Raw genomic sequence first — 21,903 nt, 5'->3', positions numbered from 1 at the left:
ATTGATAACTGTATCATAAGGTGGTTATGAGTAAATAAATTGTAAAGTGCTTAGGACAGTTCTTGGCACACACGGTGAGCACCATACAAGTGTCAGTTAAATATGATTTTAAATTACAGTTTACAGAACAGTGCATATTTTTTCCTTGGTAATTTACCAGAATCACAAGAGCCTCTGTGTTGTAGCCTTAATGTTACTACCCTCACCACCATCATCACTACCATCACCTCTGCTACTTGTACCATTAGTACTAGTACTGCTTCCTCCTCCTCCTCTTCCTCCTCCTCTTCCTCCACTTCCTCCTCTTTTTCCTTTTTCATCATCAGAGACTCTGCTGAGTTAAGGTACTTCCTGGATATATGCCTTTGGAGGCTGAACCTGACAAGTTGAGATGCTAAGTGAAGGAGATCACTCAACTCATGGTAAAGTGGCAGAGCTGGGATTAAGACCCCGGTCATCTGCTCCATGTTTGCTTTTTGTATTATGCTACAGCTACTTTAGAGGGTAGAAGGTTGTCTTTGGCTCATTTGTGTCTCCATTCAAAACTCCTGTGTCCTGCTCCTCCTAATCACATGTGGACACATAAAAATATAGGTAGGAAACTGAGTTACATCCTTTAGTTTGCTAAGTAAATGGGGTCAGTTAATTCCGTAGTGGATCCCTGTGGAAGCGGAAGGGAACATTTGACTGTTATCAGGGATGTTTCAGGTGGGAATGTAGTGGAAGAGCGTAAGAATCTTCTGCTCTTGGTGTGGGGAAAGAGAAGAAAGTGAGACTGTAAGGGACCATGAGTGACAGATGCTAGACTAATGAGTGCTTTCAGTTTGTAGTGAGTATTAATCTAGTTTGGTGCAAACCAGTAAACATTGATAGCATTTATAGGTGCGGAAAGCTAGTAAGATCTTATCAATTTAGAGAAGGGAAATTTTATTTTGGGTGTAAAAGATAGTATTGATTGTAATTTCTGAGGATGCTAATAAGTTTTTTTATGATGTTTTCTTTATTTTCAGTCTCTATTCATGTAGCTGACAGCTTACAGCCAAAATAATTTAGATAAAACACTGAAAATGTTTTTTGGTGTAAGTTCCTTGGAACTATGACTTTAGCACCACCCTCTAACTGTTAAAAAATGTCCTGTTGGCTAGTGGATACATTGAGATAGTAACATATCTCAAGTTTACTGAAAAGGCCATGGTTCTAGTTTTAAAAGTTTCATGATCTTCAGTGAGACCCACTGGCTGTGGTGTATTACAACATACTTCCTTAAAAATGGACATCGGCCGGGCGCGGTGGCTCACGCCTGTAATCCCAGCACTTTGGGAGGCCGAGGCAGGTGGATCACGAGGTCAAGAGATCGAGACCATCCTGGTCAACATGGTGAAACCCCAACTCTCCTAAAAATACAAAAGATTAACTGGGCATGGTGGCGCGTGCCTGTAATCCCAGCTACTCAGGAGGCTGAGGCAGGAGAATTGCCTGAACCCGGGAGGCGGAGGTGGCGGTGGCGGTGGCGGTGAGCTGAGATCGCACCATTGCACTCCAGCCTGGGTAACAAGAGCGAAACTCCATCTCAAAAAAAAAAAGGACATCTTTTTAAAATACTACCTATCACTTCCTAGTGTTTTTCATTTATATAAGAAATTGACCTTGATAATAAAGCAAATGTGGTATAAAACACTTCATGTTAGCACTATGAAGTATGGTATATAATGCATTTTAGGGTTATAGGATAGGACTGGAATTAGGACGTGTCAGCTGCTGTCCTTATGTAGTTCTGTTGCCAACTGCAGTTTATCTCTTTTTGTCAGTTTCTCATTGTGGAAGTGGGATTATAATTCTTTAATTCTTATTCTCTCTAAAATAATGGAATGAGGCTAAATGTGAACATTTATTGGTGTGCATTATATATATAATATATATTTTTAAAGTTATGGATAATTTTTTTTTAGTTATGGATAATTTTCCTTCTGTATACAACTTTGTTTTTTCTTTTCTGGGTAGTTCTCTTTCAGATAATTCTTCTTTGATTTTTTTAAACATTTCCCTCCAATATTTCACTATGAAAAAAATGTAAATATATAGCACAATCTAGAGAGAGAGAGTGCTCATTCTCCCTAATATCCCATATCTTTTCAAATGCTTTTAAAGCATTTGAAAGACTTTTTTTAGGCCCAGTTCGGTGCCTACTTTTTTCAAGCCCTCTATTATCTTCCCCTTCTCTAAATTTCAGTTTTGTAGTTTAGTTCTTAGTCATTTCACTGTTTTGTATTATTCATGAATTGTTTTAATGTCTTAATATTGGCAGTCTGGTATGGTTTGAATGTTTGTCTCCTCCAAAACTCAAGTTGAAACTTAATCCCCAATGTGGCAATATTGAGAGGAAAAGCCTTTAAGAAGTGGTTAGGTCATGAGGGCTCTGCCCTCATGAATAGATTAATACATTCATGGATTAATGGATTAATGGGTTATCACTGGAGTAGGACTGGTAGCTTTATAAGAGGAAGAGAGACCTGAGCTAGCATGCTCAGCCCCACCATGTGATGCCCTTTGCTGCCTCAGGACTCTGCATCGAGACACTACAAGCCAAGAAGGCTCTCTCCAGATGCAGCCCCTTGACCTTTGGCTTCTCTGCTTCCATAACTGTAAGAAATAAATTTCTTATCTTGTTAATTGCCCACTTTTAGGTATTCTGTAATAAGCATCAAAAAACACACTAAGATACAGCCCTACTGCAACATACTTCTTACCCTCTCTCCTGCATTACTAAATTTCAAACTCCTTGAGTGCAGGAGTCTTACCTCATAGGCATTTCTTTCTGTCATGTTCCCACACATAATGAGCACTCAGTGATAAATACTGGGGACCTTTTTCGGTTGCTGTATCTCTGACGCTATTTCTGTCTGGTTATAGGGGTGTGCAATGTAAATAATAAGACAAATATTAATGTTCTTATGCCTTTGTAATAGTTTAATTATTTGCAAATTTGTTTTATAGTTGACACATGAAATCGAGCAATTCTCTGTTGTAGATCAACACAGTCCATTAGTACTGCTGGGAAAGGAAACCAAGGTGCATACCTTTTATCTTTATATGAACAGAACTTCATTAATTTTTAAAAAATTTAGTAGAATGTGGTGTTTTAATCTCTTGATTTTAATCTTTCTTTTTAAGCATTTTTCTTTTCTGGATGAGGTTCTTGGTTTTGACTGTGTAGAAGTGTATTCATTAGATTATGTTTAGTTGATGAATTTGTGTCGTGGCTCATGCCAGTAATCCCAGCACTTTGGGAGGCCGAGGTGGGCATATCACCTAAGGTCAGGAGCTCGAGACCAGCCTGACCAACATGGAGAAATCCTGTCTCTAATAAAAATACAAAATCAGCCGGGCATGGTGGCGCATGCCTGTGGTCCCAGCTACTCTGGAGGTGGAGGCTTCAGTGAGCCGAGATAGCTTTACACTCCAGCCTGGACAACAAGAGTGAAACTCTGTCTCAAAAAAAAAAAAAGTTACAAGTTGCTGCAGTTCTTGCAGATAAGGTTGTTTACTGTTTTCTTTTGCATATTTATTACTTTGTGTATTTTTCCATGAGGTAGCCTTTCAGTTTGTCCATTTGTATCATTTGATAACTGTACTATCAAATAGAGTTATCAAATGGTGTTTACAAATGCTAGTCATTCAAAATGTCAAAATTTGGATTTGATCCCAGAGTTGCAAATAATATAGGCTTTTATAAAATATACCCAAATATGTATTTTTAGGAAGAAAGAAAGAAAATACAGTATTTAAGGTGTGGTTTTAAACAGCTAGGCTTTAGAATTGCTGCATTCCCAAAGTATTTCTCTAGTGAATGACATATCAGTTAATGAGTTGTACTCCAAGAAGGGCATTTATTATAATTGGCCTCACTATTACTGAAAGTCCTAAGAATTAACAGAAATTAATAATGATAGTTGGAAAAAATAATGCATACTTAGTGTAGACAATTTTAGATCTTCGAAACAAAATCTTCTGTTTACTTTTCTAAATTAAATTTGTATTTATTTTAAAATTAAAGTGGTATTTGTACACTTGTAGTTTAAAAAGTCAAACTGTATTACAAGGCTTATGAAAGCAGTTTCCTATCTCACCTCTAATTACTAATCTTTATAACGCATTCAGTTTCAGTTCTTTTAGTTATTCTGATATTTCTTTTCTTTCTTTTCTTTCTATTTTGAGATGGAGTCTCACTCTGTCGCCCAGGCTGGAGTACAGTGGTGCGATCTTGGCTCACTGCAACATCCATTTCCTGGATTCAAGTGATTCTCCTGCCACAGCCTCTCGAGTAACTGGGATTACAGGCGACCGCCACTACACCCGGCTAATTTTTGTATATTTAGTAGAGATGGGGTTTCACCATGTTGGTCAGGCTGGTCTCGAACTCCCAATCTTAGGTAATACACCCACCTTGGCCTCCCAAAGTGCTAGGATTACAGGCGTGAGCCACCATGCCCAGCCATTGCTTTCATTTTTCTAAGTCAGTTCTGCTTTTTGTTGGTTTTTCATTTTAGACAGTAGCTACTGACTTCTGTCTAAGAAGGATGAAGATTAGTTATCTTAATCTCTCTACTGCACACAAACATACATAATTCCCTTTTTCTCATCTTTTTTTTGCAGGATATCAGTCTTTGGGGGTAGTTTAGTGTTTATTAAGACTATGCAAACATTTTTCACAGCTGAGTCACAAAATTCACTGTAATTATATTTCGTTTTCCCAGATAATTATCCCAGTTTAATATTTTTTCTTATTAATTCACTTACAATTATTTAACAAATCTAAAACAACTCTTAATATGGTTGGACACATTAAGTAATCTGTCACCTCCATTTTCTTCTGGGAGATAGCCTTCTGTATCCCAAGCAGAATTTCACCTAATTCTCTTTTTCAGTAGGCATTTTGTCTTGCTTCACTTGTGACTTGTGTTCCTAAGATTGGCGTCTCTTGTTCACCCTCTCCAGAAGTGCATCTCCATACTCTTATCAGGGATAGGGGGAAGATTGGTTTTCATGGGGAGGCCACTTATAAGAATTTACAACCAGTCATATGGTTTCCACACCCATGCTGTGTTTTGTCTTCACTGTGCCTACACTACCTGAGTCTTTCCAGCATGATTCACCTTGCTGCTGATTTTTTTGTTAAATTGTGGTAAAATATAATAACAAAATTTACTGCTGTAACAATTTTAAAGTGTACAGTTCCATGGTATTAAGTACATTAGTGTGCAATAATCACCACTGTTCATCTCCAGAACTTTTTTTATCATCTCTAACTGAGACTCAGTACTCATTAAGCAGTAACTCCCCTTTTCCCCCTCCCCAGCTCTTGGCAACCATTATTCTACTTTCTGTCTTTATCAGCTTTCTTCCTGATGGATTCTTCCTGGCAGGTTTGGATTTCAACTTTCTTAGTCTTGATAGGTTATTTATCACTTTTTTCCTTTTCTAGCTTCTAAAATGTTCTTGATGACTCTCATTTGCTATTGTGTCTTTTCCAATTCTCTTCATCCTTATGGTCTTTATATTTCTAAAAACTCCTTTAACTTCTTAAAGCGAGGTTTCAGGAAGAGTTAGTCCGTCATGCTTTCCTGAAGGTCCACCTTTCCCCTCTCTGCCCTCATTCCTTTGTTATTGTTTTTAAATTTAGGGTTTTTTTTTTTTTTTTAAATTATAAGAACTTATTAGGAATTTACAGGTATGTCAAACAAAGGCAGTTTTAATAGCCATGTTAGCTATAAAATTAAGCTTGATAAATGGACTTCTTTGTCACTGGCTTCTATTGTGTTGGGAGGGGTTTGATTCTGCAGATCTGTCACAATCTCTAAACCCTTCTCTCTCTCCCTGACACACTTCATCTGGTACCAGCTGTGCTAAGCCATATTCTGTGCTTCTACTACTGCAGTACTTTTCATAGTGATAACCTGACCCTTCTGTGGAGAATGATTTTGAGAGAAAAACTTTTAGTCAGAGACATTAAAAGTCTGTTATTCAAGTTCCAATTGAGCTGTTTCCTCTCCTGTGCAACTTCTCTGAGTATCCTAGGCAGAGTTAATTATTCCTCTGTGTCTTAACACTTGTGAATAACTCCATTTTATTCTATCTCCATTACATCTATTTCTGTACACTAGATATCTACATTACAAGATCTGCCTCTTTCCTAAACGGTTTTCAGGGTTTGGAGAACACTCACATACTCTGATACAGTTCTTGGCCCATGATAGATAATAAATAATTATTTACTAAATGAATGAATAATCCATCTATATTGATTGAACACCTGATTTTCTGGCAAGCATATTGTCATTAGGCCCTTTATCGCTAATGTCCACTGAAAGCTGGGCCAGAAACTGTATTTGCTTTTGCTTGTTACTTGGAGTCATTACTGTGTGTGATTAGGAGTGTGGCCAGAATGTCTTGGTTCAAAGAAACAAGCAAGTTTCTTTACCTTCTGTTTCTTTGCCTGTGAAATAGAGATGGTAATGCCTAGCATGGAATGTGGTGAATGTTAAATTAATACATTGAAGTGCTAGCTCAATTCCCTGCACATTGTCTTGTAGTGAATCTGTTTTTCATCTTTATGAGATACCTGCTATAATAACATTAGTACCTGTGAATGAAAATCAAAGTAAAATGAAAAATCTAGCTAGTACTTAAAATATTTAGCACTTCAAAACTCTTTGAACATGTTCTGGAAGGATCTCCGTGGACAATGTGGCATTTAGATAATAAATTGGGAGAAGTAATATCTTTCAGTGTTAGATACCTAATAAAATACCATATTCTTTATACTATGCAACATCCAAACTCTTTTAAACGTATGAAGATACTTTAAGTGGCAGTGCCAGTACTTGTGCTTTTTTCTCCCTAAGGAGGGTTTTATGCAGCCCATCAATAAATTTGATATTTGGCATGATTTGTTTTCTCATTTTGGAACCTACTGTATTTAATTCTCCCTTCAGAGACAGTGTGCTAAGGGAGGGAAAACCTCCATCATTCATTAAGCAGTCAGTGAAAACTTGCTCATGTACTAAATGTTTTGGATACAAGGGAGAATAAGACACAGTTGTTTTCCTAAAGGCGCCATCATCTCTTTGTCATTTCAGTAATAATAAAAGTATATCTTCCAGCTGAATGTGTACATACTCTTTGACCCAGAATTCCATTGACAATATTTTATAAATGAAATAAAAATATGTAAAGATTTATATCTTTTACTTTTTGATGAAAGTGTTCATCAAACTGTTAATCATAAAAGCAATACAAATGTATCAGTTTTAATATATTCATTATATTTTCTACAGTTTCAATTAGAAACATGTTACTACCTAATTCAAATTTTGTTTAAAAATAAAGTCTGAACTGGTGGATTTACAAGGGGATGAATAGAGGATTATTAGGTCAGTTGTTGAATTCTATGATCCATTACAAAGGAGTGGTGAACTGCTTATATCCATGTTAGAGCTCCCATTTCTTACTGTATATATGACTTTAGCTAGTTAGTTCTTGAAAATTCTGTAAATCTCTTTTCTTTCCTTCCATTTATAAAATGGGCACAATGTTAGTAATTATGAAGTTTGTTTTGAGTATTAAGTGAACAATGTATGTAACCTAAAAATAAAAAATAGCTCAGTAAATATTTGCTTCTCTTATTGTTACTGTTTTTCTCTATACTCTTTCCCTGCTTAATGAGTTTTCTCTGAAGCTTTTGGTCAGTCAGTCTCAACCAGGGATGACAGTGTTTTATTTGATCTGACAGCTCCCATTGCTTTGTAACAGAGGTTTCTGAAGCCTTTGCCAGATTCTACAGAGCTGTCACCTGTTGTTACCTGTGTCTTACCAATTTTGAAGCAGTACATGTGTCTTAGGTTTGCCTTTCTTGCTGTAAACCTTCTTTTATCTCCTTATACATACCCTCCTTCCCTGTTCTCTTTTGGGTTTCATGTACTTTTTGTTCTTGTACCTTATTTTAATAGGAGTCTGTTAGAGCATCTCTTTTTTTGAAGGGGGAGGAGAATATTTTGGCTGTTACTGTTATTTCATAGCATAAATTACTCTTTATAACAGGGTAGTAATTCAGAGCTAGCCTTAGGACTTTAATTTTTTTTTAGACGAAGTTTTGCCCTTGTTGCCTAGACTGGAGTGCAGTGGTGCCATCTCGGCTCACGGCAACCTCCACCTCCCGGGTTCAAGCGATTCTCCTACCTCAGCCTTTCCGAATAGCTGGGATTACAGGTGCATGTCACCACGCCCAGCTAATTTTTTGTATTTTTAGTAGAGAAGGGTTTCACCGTGTTGGCCAGGATGGTCTCAGTCTCCTGACCTTGTGATCTGCCTGCCTCAGCCTCTCAAAGTGCTGGGATTACAGGGGTAAGCCACCGTACTCAGCCCCTAGCCTTAGGACATTTTTAGCTCTGCCTCTTCCAGGGTTCTCATAAATCACAAATACAGGTAATTTGTAAGACTTACTTGCATAAGCCTCATTTAAGAAAGAAGACTTAGATTTTGTGTGAACTTTTTCCTTTTATTCCCTTGAGTAGAAAGCTCACATTACATTTAGTATAAGAACCAAATGCAGAAGAACTTTTTTCTAAGGAATTATGGTATCTATTTAAGGGGGGTGGATTGTGGCCAGAAAAAAAATTTTTTTTTGGTAAGTGATATACACTTAAATTCATGGTGTTTAGGTATATGTTCTGAGGGCATGAAATAAATAACAACCTATGTAATTCGTGTTTAAGAAATAGCCCTTGACACATATGCAAAAATGATTTTACTTTATAATACATCCCGGGCATTACCTGGAATGAACTTACAGACACTATAAAAGTTTTTACTTTTTTGATGATTTTTTCTGTATTAATATGTCTAGAGTATTTATGAATCATCATAAATCAGAACTTTGTGTTAAAAAGTACAAACAATTGTGTTTTGAAATCACTTGCTTTGGATTTAGTATTATTTTGTTATTTAAATTCAGGAGTCATGCCATATGTTATTCAGTTAACTTTATTTTACCTTATTTGAAGGGCAAAATGAAGATATCTTAATGACATCATTCAGCTAGGAATCAGCAAGTAAGTTCCTTGGGCAAGGTGCTCAACTCTCAAGGCCTCAGCTACTTGTGTGTTGTAATGTAGCTCTAATATCTATCTGATCATGAACCTTGAAATTCTGTGACTTCTCTCCCCACCCCCAAATCTCTGGCGAAGTTCAGAGTTTTTTTCTGTGACTTTTTAATACATTGGATGCACATTAACAGCATACATTTCCCAATACTTCTTTCTTTTTTCCTAAATTTTAATCTGAAAAGATTTGCTTTTTTAAACTCTTTTTTTTTTTTTTAAGTTTGGCAGTCAAGAAACTATGACTTTAAAAAATATATATATGCTTGATTTTGTTCAGTATTTTTTTTTTAAATTCATTAAAACATAGTTTCAACTCCATATGGTGACTGGCTCCTGAGACCCTAGGGAAACTAGTCCCCAAGTTTCAGCCTCCCAACAAACCTTGTATCAACATTTATACTGATGAGTAATAAAATTAACAGATTTGAGCTGTAATATTGTAGACAATGGAAAAAGCATTACTGAACTGTAAAATAGACTGCAGAGAATCTGGCAGAAGAGGAGGAGTATGCATTAGTCTATGGTAATCAGGCACTGACTTACTATGCACTATTTTTACGAAAAATTGAATAGTTTTGCTTTTTAGATATTTTATTGAGTTATTTTTTTAAAACAAAAGAGGAATATGTATGATTTTTCGATAATAATTAAAAATTTTTTGACCTAAAAATGACCCTTGGGGCTAGACTCCTCAAATGTGAAGCTCCTGCTAGGAAGAAAGCTGTTGGGAATACATAGGTTGGTTTTAGGCATGGTAAAATCATTTGTTACCTCAATGAAAGCTATTCCTTGCATAGAGTTGTTTTCCTATGACATCACTTCTCCTTGACAGTGTTCCTTTGAAGTAAATCTAAAACTGCCTAGATATTTCTCACTTTCTAAATAAGGAAAATAATTATCCCTAATTTATAAAATAAATTTCCAGGACTTCCCAGGATAAATCTGTTGGTTAAAAGTGAACAATACTTTTTTAGTTTCTTTGGAGAGATGGAAAACTGTCTCTTTTTTTCTGTGTGGATGGTGCAGGTGAGAATGGATTTCACTTTTGCATAATGTCAGTCAGAATTCTTGGTTAGTGAAAACCAACTCAAATATGTTTTAAAAGGAAATAGAATATAGCTCAGTGGCTCATCGAATTGTTTTGAGCATTGGAGAAACCAGATTCAGGGCTAAGCAACCAGAAATAATGCCCCAAATCACATTGCACAACAATTCCCATGAGGATGCCAGTACCATCTAGAGACAGACGGACGGACGCCACAGCCTGTCCCAGCAACACTGCTGGCTCTGGATGACTCTAAATGCTGCCACCTCTGCCCTAGACTTGACCTTGCTGAAACTGCTCCAATCAGTGTGAGAACAAACTCCTTCTGCTCTTGGCTACTGCTCACTAGTTCCTTACTCTGGGCTGTACATGTGTATTTGGCAAAACACATATTCTAGCTGTATGGGAGGGGAAAGTGTTTAACCTTCTGCAATCATAAGATGGGTGGATGGCCAGGCGCAGTGGCTCATGCCTGTAATCCCAACACTTTGGGAGGCTGAGGTGGGTGGATATCTGAGGTCAGGAGTTCAAGACCAGCCTGACCAATATGGCGAAACTCCATCTCTACTAAAAATATAAAAACCAGCCAGACGTGTTGGCGCATGCCTTAATTCCAGCCACGCAGGAGGTTGAAGCAGGAGAATCGCTTGAACCCAGGAGGTAGAGGTTGGAGTGAGCCAAATTGCACCGCTGCACTCCAGCCTGGGCGACAGGGTGGGACTCCATCTCAAAAGAAAAAAAAAAAGAAAAGAAAAGATGGATGAAGTTCTCAAAGCCAAGATGTGGAACCAGTGTTTTACCTTCTGAAATCATATGACAGGAGAAGTTTGAGCAGACAAATAGAATAGATGTTCAGACAAAAAGAATAATAGATGTTCAGACAAAAAGAATAATAGATGTTCACTGCACCTGATGTTTCAGATAAAATGTTAAGCCTTCAGTATGTGCCACCATGCTAAATGTTTTACAGGAATTATCTGTGTTATCCTCACAGCAAACTTAATAGTTTCATTTTAGAGATGAAGAGGTAGGCCAAGAGCAAATAACCTACCCAAGATTGTACAGTTAGTTATAGTAGTGTTGGGTTACAAATTCAGAGCTGTGACTCCAAAGCCAGTGTTTACTGCTTTATTAAACTGGGTTTTAGTGTTTTTTCCATCCTGATGTATTTAGCTCAAAATTCTATAAATGTATCTGTTAGATTTAACTTACAAAGTTTATTTAGATTTTGTATATGGCATATTTATGTGCTTAGTTTAAGAAAAGCTGAAAATCTGTGGCTTTAATTTTTTCTCTTTTCAAATGATGATTGAATAATTTCTGATTCTTTTTCTCACTTTGTGAGTATTTTTGGAATTCACTTTGCCTCAGTCTACAACCTGATAAAATGCCTTGTTTCTGAATATCGGTGCTTAGAAATGAGTTACTGAGTGTAGAAGAGACAGGCTGACATGAGAGGGGATTTAGAGTGATTGAGACTGAGGGAGGAAGGGAGAAACATTCCTCGCTCTGTCTCTCTCACATACATACACACACCCACACCCACCCCTTGAGACGGAGAAACAAAGACAAATACATATGGGAGAGAGAGGATGCACACATGTTATCCTGAAAGCAGCATTTTTAATCTTTTGTTTCTTGTAATGTAGGTTGAAAAACAATTAACTTTTTCCCTTTCTGTATCAGGAAAGTAATTGAGATATGTCTTTTTAAAAAGTTTGAATCAGTGCTTTCCCTAGAGTAAACAGTAGATCTTAAGCCTCTCTACCAGTTTACATTTTATATTGGCTTATGTATTTTAGTTTGACCCTCCCTCCCGCCAAAAGGTGTGATATCTAGGAGAAATAAACAAGGACTGTTATTTAACCTAGGAAATATCTTAGTTTAGGCAAGTGGAAATCATAAAGACAAACTCCCATAGTTTTGATGGTGTCAGTTAAGCTAGAGTATTTCTTCATAAACCACATCTCTTGTTAATTATTACTTTAGTACAAGTCTGCCCTACAGATTTTTCTATACTTTAGAACAGTATTTGATAGTAATGTTATTTTATTCATTTGTGCCTTTGAGACTAAATCGGCAGCTATATTTTTGTAAAAGTGAGTAGATTGAGTGCCCTTCCACACACACATGCTCTTGTAGACTGTCTGAATGTGGGCTAGGTGCTAGAGAAGTGCTTGATATAAGGTAAATATCCATGAAATTAAAAGTGATTTGTGTTCTCTTTAAATATTAGATTTTCAATATTCAGTATACTATACTTTTTGTTCTTATCTCCATTTGATCTTTTCTAGCACATAACTTTTAATGTGAGAACTGTTATTTCTATATAAATTGTTTTGGTTTTAGTCCAGTACTAGCTGTATGAAATGGATTTTTGCATAAAAGCAATTGATGTTATATATTCTTCTATTCTACCACTTTAAGATTTATGCTTCTTATACAAACTGTTTTAGTGAATCAGTTTTCAAATGAGCAGTAATCCATTTTTGGAAACAGAGCATTGGCATATAGAGGCTTAGCATCCCTAATCCACAAGTTTGAAATCTGAAATGCTCCAAAATTTAAAACTTTTTTAGCACCAATATGATGTCATAGTGAAAATTTCACACCTGACCTCATGTGATAGGCTACAGTGAAAACACAGGCACACAACACACAGCTTATTCATTCTCCACAAGTGTTAAAAAAAAAAAAAAAAGACCCTCCCATCCCTCTCAACTGTAGTTACCTTTTCTGTGTGCAGGATGATAGTGCCAAACAACCACAGACTGTCCACATGGGTGACTGAGATAGCAACACCTTTGCTTTCTCATGGTTCAGTGTATACAAACTTGGTTTCATGCACAAAATTATTTAAAATATTGTATACAATTACTTTCAGGTTATATATATAAGGTATATATTTTATTATGTATATGCAGATATTCTAAAATCTGAAATTCAAAACACTTTTGGTTTCAAGCATTTTGGATAAGGGATACTCAACCTGTAAAATTTTTTTTATCTTTAGGGGCATTTGCCAATGGTGACTCTAACTAATCATCTAGATAAGTAATGGTATGTGAGGCCAAAGCAGTGATCCACCAAGCCTAGACTGTCCTAAAGAGCTGCACCACCTGAGGTTAGGAGTTCGAGACCAACCTGACCAACATAGTGAAACCCCATCTCTACTAAAAATACAAAAATTAGCTGGGAGTGGTGGCACGTGCCTATAATCCCAGCTGCTCGGGAGGCTGAGGCAGGATAATCACTTGAATCTGGGAGGCAGAGGTTGCAGTAAGCCGAGATCACGCTACTGCACTTCAGCCTGGTCAAGAGAGTGAGACTCCGTCTCAAAAGAAAAAAAAAAAAAGAGCTGCACCAAGGAGACAGATTTCTTACTGGAATTCTGCTATTCCTAAAGGGCACATGGCCATTTCTAATTTCCCTTAACTCAGAATTTGTGCATTAATTTAAACTCTTCAGCATTGCAGTCTGTTCTAATTCATGTATAATACATGTATGTTATATATTTATTAAGCTAAAATATCTATTATAGATTTGTTGGAATAGGTAATTCTGGGGGAAAAAACATTTATATTGCAAACATGAGTTTTTTCCTTGCTCATAAGCTGCTTCAGTTTCTTTACCTGTAAAATATAAAATGATATCACAGATATTTTCCCCGCACTCTACAAATATGTTCTAATATGGCAAATTTATAGGGCATGTCTTTTTTTTTTTTTTTTTTTTTTTGCCCTTCTTAGCATTTTTTTCCCTGTATTACATTTATGTATAAAATATCAAGCATGTTTCTGTTGTATAAGGAAGGAGGTACATATTAGGGTGGGCCACTGAATTCATTTAGTTTATCTTAACTAAAAGTTTTGTGGATTTCATGAGAAATACTATTTCATAACAGCAATTCAGAGAAAACAGTATAGCTTGTCTTTGAATTTATTGAAGATCTCTTCATGAGACATGAATTCTACTCAATTTGTTGGAAACTGGTTGAAGACGTTGATCATTTCTTCTTTCATTGTCCTTTGTACAAAGTCCACTTATGGGAAATTACCTTAGAGTTTAGTTGTGGGAAAAATTGTCTGTATATGATGTGCACTGCTGAAAAATATTTAGAGCCTGCCAGAACTACTGACAAATAAAGATAGTGTTTTCATTCTAGCAGATAAAGGCAGATTTAAAAAAAAAAAAAAAAGTAAATATTTTTGGCCAGGGGGCTGACACCTGTAATCTTAGCACTTTAGGAGGTCCAGGTAGGCAGATCGCTTGAGCTCATGACTTCAACACCAGCCTGGGCAACATGGATAGGAATGTTAGTGATTTTAGTACATCAATTTTGTATCCTGAAACTGCTGAAGTTGTTTATCAGATCTATGAGCTTTGGGACTGAGAACGTAGTTTCTGGATACAGAATCATGTTGTCTGCAAATATAGTTTTACTTCCTCACCTCCTATTTGAATGCCCTGTATTTCTTTCTCTTGCCCAATTACTCTGGCCAGGACTTCCAATACTGTGTTGAATAGGAGTGGTGAGAGAGGGCATCCTTCTAGATTTTCTAGTTTGTGTGTATGGAGGTGTTCATAGTAGTCTTTGATGGTATATCTGATTTGTATATCTGTGGGGTCAGTGGTAACATTGTCTTTGTCATTTCTCATTGTGTTTACTTTTATTTTCTCTCTTCATTAGTCTAGCTAGCAGTCTATTAATTTTTTTTCAAAAAGCCAATTCCTGGTTTTGTTGATCTTTTGAATTTTTTTTTTTTTTGTCTCAGTCTACTTAGGCTCAGCTCTGATACTGGTTATTTCTTGTCTTCTGCTAGCATTGGGGTTGGTTTGCTCTTGCTTTTCTAGTTCTTTCAGTTGTAGTTTTAAGTTCTTTATTTGAGGTCTTTCTAACTTTTTGATGTGGGCATTTAGTACTATAAATTTCCCTCTTAATGCTGCCTTAGCTGTGTCCAAGATTCTCGTATGTTCTATCTTTGTCCTCATTAGTTTCAAATAATTTCTTGACTTCTGCCTTAATTTCATTGTTTACCCAAAAGTCATTAAGGAGCAGGTTAATTTCCATGTAAGCAATTTTCTTAGTCTTGAGTTCTATTTTTATTGTTCTGTGGTGCAAAAAAGTGGTTGGTATGACTTTGGTTCCTTTGCATTTCCTGAGGATTGTTTATGTTCAATTGTGTAGTTGATTTTAGAGTATCTGCCATGTAGTGATAAGAAGAACATATAGTCTGTTGTTTTGGGGTGGAGAATTCTGTAGATGCGTATCAGGTCCATTTGGTCCAGTGTTGAGTTCAGGTCCTGAAATATCTTGTTAATTTTCCTCCTCAAAGATCTGTCTAATACTGTCAGTGGCGCATTAAAGCCTCACACTTATTATTGCATGGGGGGTCTAAGTCTCTTAGAAGATACTTAGATAATAAGAGCTATCTATGTCAACTTGCTTTATGAATCTGGGTGCTTCTGTGCTGGGTGTATATATATTTAGGATATTTAGGTCTTGTTGAATTGAATCTTTTACCATTTTGTAATGTTCTTGTCTTTTTTTATTTTTGTTGGTTTATGGTTTGTTTGTTAGGATTGCTTTTTCTGTTTTCCATTTCCCTGGTAAATTTTTCTCCACTACTTTATTTTGTGTTTGTGGGTGTCGTTGCATGTGAGATGGGTCTCTTGAAGACAGCATACCATTTGGTCTTGCTGCTTTATCCAGCTTGTCACTCTGTGCCTTTTAATTGGGGCTAGTATTGATATGTGTAGATTTGATCTTGTCATCATGATGTTAACTTGTTATGCTGACTTGTTTGTGTGGTTGCTCTATAGTGTCACTGGTCTGTGTACTTCAGTGTGTTTTTGTAGTGACTGGTAAGGGTCTTTTCTTTCTATAATTAGTACTTCTTTGAGCAGCTCTTGTAAAGCAGGTCTGGTGGTAACAAATTCCCTCAGCATTTACTGGTCTGAAAAGAATCTTATTTCTCCTTCATTTATGAAGCTTAGTTTGGCCAGATATGAAATCCCAGTGCTCCAGGAACACTGGTCACCACCCTCCAATGGGCAGGTGCCAGCCAAAGCACTTCATAGAGTGGTAGCAACTTGTACTCATTTGCACATGCCAACAGCAGTGACAATATGGAGGCCCATGGGCTGTAGCAGGATGCTAGCCAGTACCAGAGTGCCAGGCTTCATGCAGCTGGGTGGTAGCATGGCTGGAGGAGGGCAGGAGGTTGCTGCAAGGAATGGGGCACTGCTGGGGGCAGTCCACTGTTTTCTGTGCTTAGTTTTGGGCAGGCGGCAGTGTTGGTGACAGGGCTGGTGGATTTAGGGCTGGTGGTCTCATTGCTGCCAAGGTTTCCGTGACAGTGATGATATGGTGAGGCAGAGGGGGCTGGGGTGCATTTGTGTCGGCAGGCATGTCAGGGTGCAGACACCCTGGCTGAGAAGAGAAGGCAAGATTCCCACTGGTACACACATGCTGGCAAAGTGATTTGAGGGGTTGCTATGGGCTAATACTTGTAGGCGAAGCAGCACAGAGGAGGCCACGGTTGCAGGAGGGGAGGTCACAGGCAGCCTGTTATGTGTTCATTGGGCAGCTCTGCTAGAGCAGTCTGCCAATGCAGGAGCTATGATGCAGCCCCCAGGAAGTACCTGCACTGCGTGCAGATGTGGCCAGAGTGGGACTCTGGGAGAGGCCATCTGACTGAAGGGTGTTCAGGTCTGACTGGCCCTGTTTCATGGACACCACCGGCTCTGCAGAGTTCAGATCTGACAGTTCCCCTAGAGCTAAAGTCTCCTATGGAGCAAGTCAATTCTAGGGGAATGGGCATCCCTGGCCATGTTCACTGCAGAGGCTCCAGCACCAAACCCTCTAGACTTGGCACAGGCTGGAGTTATGCTACTGCCACTTCTCTGAGTAGCTGTCCCTACCAACTCAAGTGTCCATGGTGGCAGAGGGATCTCTTCCTGCTGGGACTCCAGAGGCCCCTGGTGAGAGCAGGTTGCTGCTTGCCTGTTCAACTCACCCCTTACGCAGGAGTCGCTGGGGGCCAGGAGCTAGTCCTGGTACCCAGTAGCCCTGTGTAGGGTTCCCAGCTTCCTCCCACTTCAGCTCTGCTCTGTATCTTTCTTCCTTCTGCTCTTAGTACCTTCCCTCTAAAGATCTGCTACGAGTGCGTCAGTCTTCCTGATGTCCCATTCCCTTGGTGGGAGCGGTTTCTCCTGGCTTCACATAGCCATTTTGCAGAGTTCTCCAATCTGAAAGTTTTTACCTTGATGTTCTAAATAGAATCACAATGTTAAGATGTAATACTGTTTTTTTTAAAAAAAAAGTACATTTTATGTTATGGCCTGGAATGTGTGTAGCATGTTTTTATACAAACCACAAATATTTAAATATGTGTTATTCATACTGTGTGTGAGTATGCAAGAGGAAAGAAGAAAGGAGAGAAAGATGAGGCAAACACTGACTATAGAGAGACTGTGTGTATGATAGTTTCAAGAAATAATACATATCTATATGCTCTGCATCTCCATTTCCTTAAAATACAAATGAAGCAAATGCCACAGGTGTTAACCCCCAGCATTGACTTCAAAAGCATACAGACCATCGAGTTATCTTTATATGTTCCTAATTCTAGGTCTGGACACAAAGTCTTTGTTGCTGAGAGATGAACACTAAAATCCTAAGATTTAAAACAATTAAGTTGTATTATTTATAATTGATATCTTGAGAACACATGTCCTCTCTTTCCTTCATCTTTATTAACCATCAGTATAATGGAGACTGTAAGGGAGATTTGTTGTTGTTGTTAACACTGTAAACTCAACCAAGCGGTATGTGTTTTTTGAAAAGACTGTTTTTTTGCTGATAATTCCCAGATCACAGATATTTAGAAGACTAGCATATGTATTTAGTTCTTTGGGAAATTTTATTTATTTTTATTTTATTTTATTTTTTGAGATGGAGTTTCACTCTTGTTGCCTGAGCTGGAGTGCAGTGGTGCAATCTCAATTCACTGCAACCTCCACTCTGAGTTCAAGTGATTCTCCTGCCTCAGCCTCCCAAGTAGCTAAGATTACAGGTATGTGCTACCACACCTAGCTAATTTAGTATTTTTAGTAGAGACGGCATTTCATCATCTTGATCAGCTAATCTGCAACTCTTGACCTTAGGTGATACACCGGCCTTGGCCTCCCAAAGTGCTGGGATTACAGGTGTGAGCCGTGGCACCTGGCCCTTCCCTTGGGAAACTTTAAATTGATCAGTCTTTTTCTCTGTATAAATCAGCAAGCTGTATTGATACTTAAATGGCATGTTTTTAATCATGGGATAATTTGTTCCAAGGAATTTTCAATTTTTCCAAATAATTTAGGACATTAGTATAATAAGGCTACGTTTCCTGGGTAATGTGTCCTGATAAGGAATTACCTTGATTTTCATTTTTAAATACAGTGGGTATGTTACTTTTGTTTTGTGATAGGCAGTAGTTGTCTCTAATAATAACCAATTAAGTTTATGATTTAGAAAGAAAATACTTTTGCACAGTATTTTCTTATTAATGACACTTATAAAATAAGATTCCATTTAGTATGAAAAACTAAAACCAGTTAGTGTTATCTGATCATGTCAAGAATGTATTCCACGTGAGAGAATTTTTCAGAAAAAGAAAATTAGGTATCTAATTTTCAAATTATGAAACTTAATAAAACTAATAATTTTATTATAAATTCTAAAAATTACTTTAAAAATAATTTAACATATACATGTGTATGTATGTAGATACATGAGATGAGACAGAAAAATATTTCAGATACTCAGAAAAGTACAGAAACTTTTGATGAACACCTGTGTAGCCACTCTATTGAACCCTAACATTTTTCCCCTGACTTTTCTAAGTGTATAGAATAATAATCAGTCATTTAAAGGTGATTTGGGTAAATTTTTAAGAATGAAAACCGGTTATTGTTCTGTGTTCTGGCCAGCTTATTTTTATTCAGTTATTTTAGACTTAAGAGTGGCATATTCTTTGGATTCACCCGTTAATAATCCCTAATGCCACAGGTTTACTCTTAATGTATAGCAGTGAATCTTTCTTCATTTGTCCTCTTGTCTGAAGCAAGAATGGAGCAAAGTTGTTTAAAAATGATTTTTTTTTTCTAAGAGACAAGGTACGTCATCCAAGATGGACTTAAACTCATGGGCTCAAAGAATCCTCCGGCCTCAGCCTCCCAAGTAACTGGGATTCCTGTTGCGGGTCACCACGCCTGGCTTTGAGCAAATTTTTTATATAAACAGCCTGGATTTACGGTGTTATTCCTATGGCACAAATATGATATTTGTCACTAATAACTGTATCCCAAGTTACTGCAGATTGTGATATTGAACAAGACAAACTGGGATTTGGAATCCTGAGGCTATCTCTGATTTGGACAAGTTAGGTAACCACCATGTGCTTTAACATTTTTGATTGAACAAGTTCTGAGAATTAACTAATGCAAATATGTGGCACTTAGAAGTTGGTCAATAAAAGTTTTTAGTATCACTAGCCTTCTTTCAAGTTGTTGAACTTACTAAAAGTATGATTTCTAAATGAGTGGGAACATTTCTGTACACAAATATTCAGGTATTCTCTCCAACTTTCCAAACAAAGCAGATTTGAACATTAAATTGAATCATCCAACTTTTGGAACCCCTGCTCATTGTTTTCATTGTATCTTGGTTTATTTTTATACCTGAGGTCTGGTAGGCACATAAAAAGTGCCTTATGAACCTTAAACTAAGTGAAAATAGATTGTTCAGATGAAAGGTATGTGGATAAATCAGTTTTGCGGCGCTTCTGCTAGAGAACTCTTGCCAAAACTTGTATCTTTGTTTTGTTTTTCAGGGACTGTAAAATGTGATCACTGAGTCAGACTTGCTGTTTTCTCTGACCCCTGGCTCTCTCTCTTAAGACTCTGAAGTTTGCCAGCCATAGAATGTTTAAAAGGCAGAGGAGGCCTTAGCTCAGGGGGAATTTGTTTATTTAAAGAAAAAATATTAAATTCAAACATTCTACCGTGTCATAGCTAGTGTAGTCATGTTAAGAGTTAGTGAGTTCTTTTGATTCTTTCCTGGTGGTCATGATACCTAAAGGTAACATAAATTTGAAGGAGTTAAACTTCCTGAGATTACTTGGAACCTTGTAATGTAATACCAAACAGAAATCCCTAACAAAGTGGGAAGGAAGGGAATGCCATTTGTTTTACTGGTTTCTGTTTTTTAAAGGGACTCTTTTGATTCAAATCTTCTACCAATCTATTCTAGAGTTATGGTACGGATGATTTAAAAACAAAACAATTAAAAACACACACTATGATGGATACATCTTCATGATTTCTTTGAAGTTGGGAACATGAAAGTCTTTTAAAAGGAACAGTATATTTTTACAGATGGTTTAGACACAAAGAAAGATCTAAAAATTGATGATGTTATGTTTGAAGATTACCATCTCCCAAATGTATAATTTACTTTGCTTACAAATTCTTTGCCAGATAAGGAAAACTAAGGCAGCTATTTTGGACTTGCCCAGGACACTAGGGCAGATTTCTTTGATGAGATGACATAAAAACAAAAGTCCTAAAGGAAGAAGCCAGGGAGAAAGAGAGAGAGAGAGAGAGAGAGAGAGAGAGAGAGAGAGAGAGAGAGAGAGAGAGATCTGTTGTTACTGGAAGAGGGAAAAACAAGTCCTGAGACCCTGAAGTGAGAAGGTGCTTGATGAGTTTAAGGAAAGGAAAGAGACCCGTGTGGCTTGAATGGGGTGAATAAGGGAGAGAGTGGTAGATGAGGTCAGAGAGATGGGGGTGGAGGACAGCAGATCATGGTCTTTATGGGCCTTTGTTAGAACTTTGGCTTTCAGACTAGCTGAGCTGGACTCAATTGGAGGATTTGATTAGAAGAATGACATGATCTCACTTTCTTTTGAAAATGGTTAATCTCACTGACTTGTTGAGGTGAGTAAGAAAGAAGCTGGGAGATCAGACAGGAAACTATTATTATACTAATGTGTATGCAAAATAAGGTGGCTTAGACCATAGTGATAAGAGTGGAAGTGGTAATAATATGAATATCTTTTGAAAGTGCTCCTAGGATGAACACTACATGGCTAGTGACATTTTAAAATAATGGACGGTAGGCTGGGCATGGCAGCTCACACCTGTAATCCCAGCACTTTGGGAAGCTGAGGCAGGTGGATCACTTGAGGCCCGAAGTTCAAGACCAGCCTGGCCAACATGGTGAAACCTCGTCTCTACTAAAAATACAAAAACAAGCTGGGTATGGTGGCACATGCCTATAATCCCAGCTACTTGGGAGGCTGAGACAGGAGAATTACTTGAAGCCGGGAGCAGAGACTGCAGTGAGCCAAGATTGTGCCACCGCACTCCAGCCTAGGTGACAGAGTGAGACCCTGTCTCAAAAACAAACAAACAAACAAAAAAACCCCAGGAAATAAATGAATAAAATAAAGTACTGGAAGGTTAAATATTTCATCAATTTAAGTTAAAAAAAATTCATCAGTTTAATAATCATTTCAGTAAATCCTTATGAACACTTATAGCATGGAAGTCATTGTTTTAGGTGCTTGAAAAATACCAGTAGGCCAAGTGTGGTGGCTCACACTTGTAATCCCAGCACTTTAGGAGGCCAAGACAGACAGATCACCTGAG

General features: G+C 37.5%; 1 protein-coding gene across 9 annotated transcripts in view; it reads left to right on the top strand.

Moving 5' to 3' along the window:
- The window catches only part of FRS2 (fibroblast growth factor receptor substrate 2), a 108,715-nt gene that overhangs the window by 35,397 nt on the left and 51,415 nt on the right, over positions 1-21,903 (top strand). The window contains exon 1 of one of the 9 annotated variants that reach the window (XM_074402577.1): positions 1-21,903. This exon is cut by the window's left edge and continues 14,280 nt beyond it. The exons of the other annotated variants lie outside the window; for them this stretch is intronic. The gene's annotated coding sequence lies outside the window, so the exon portion shown is untranslated. 9 annotated transcript variants of the gene reach the window in all.

This window comes from Saimiri boliviensis, chromosome 7 (assembly GCF_048565385.1).
Source record: "Saimiri boliviensis isolate mSaiBol1 chromosome 7, mSaiBol1.pri, whole genome shotgun sequence".
NCBI lineage: Eukaryota > Metazoa > Chordata > Mammalia > Primates > Cebidae > Saimiri > Saimiri boliviensis.
This window is presented reverse-complemented; position numbering and strand designations above follow the sequence as displayed.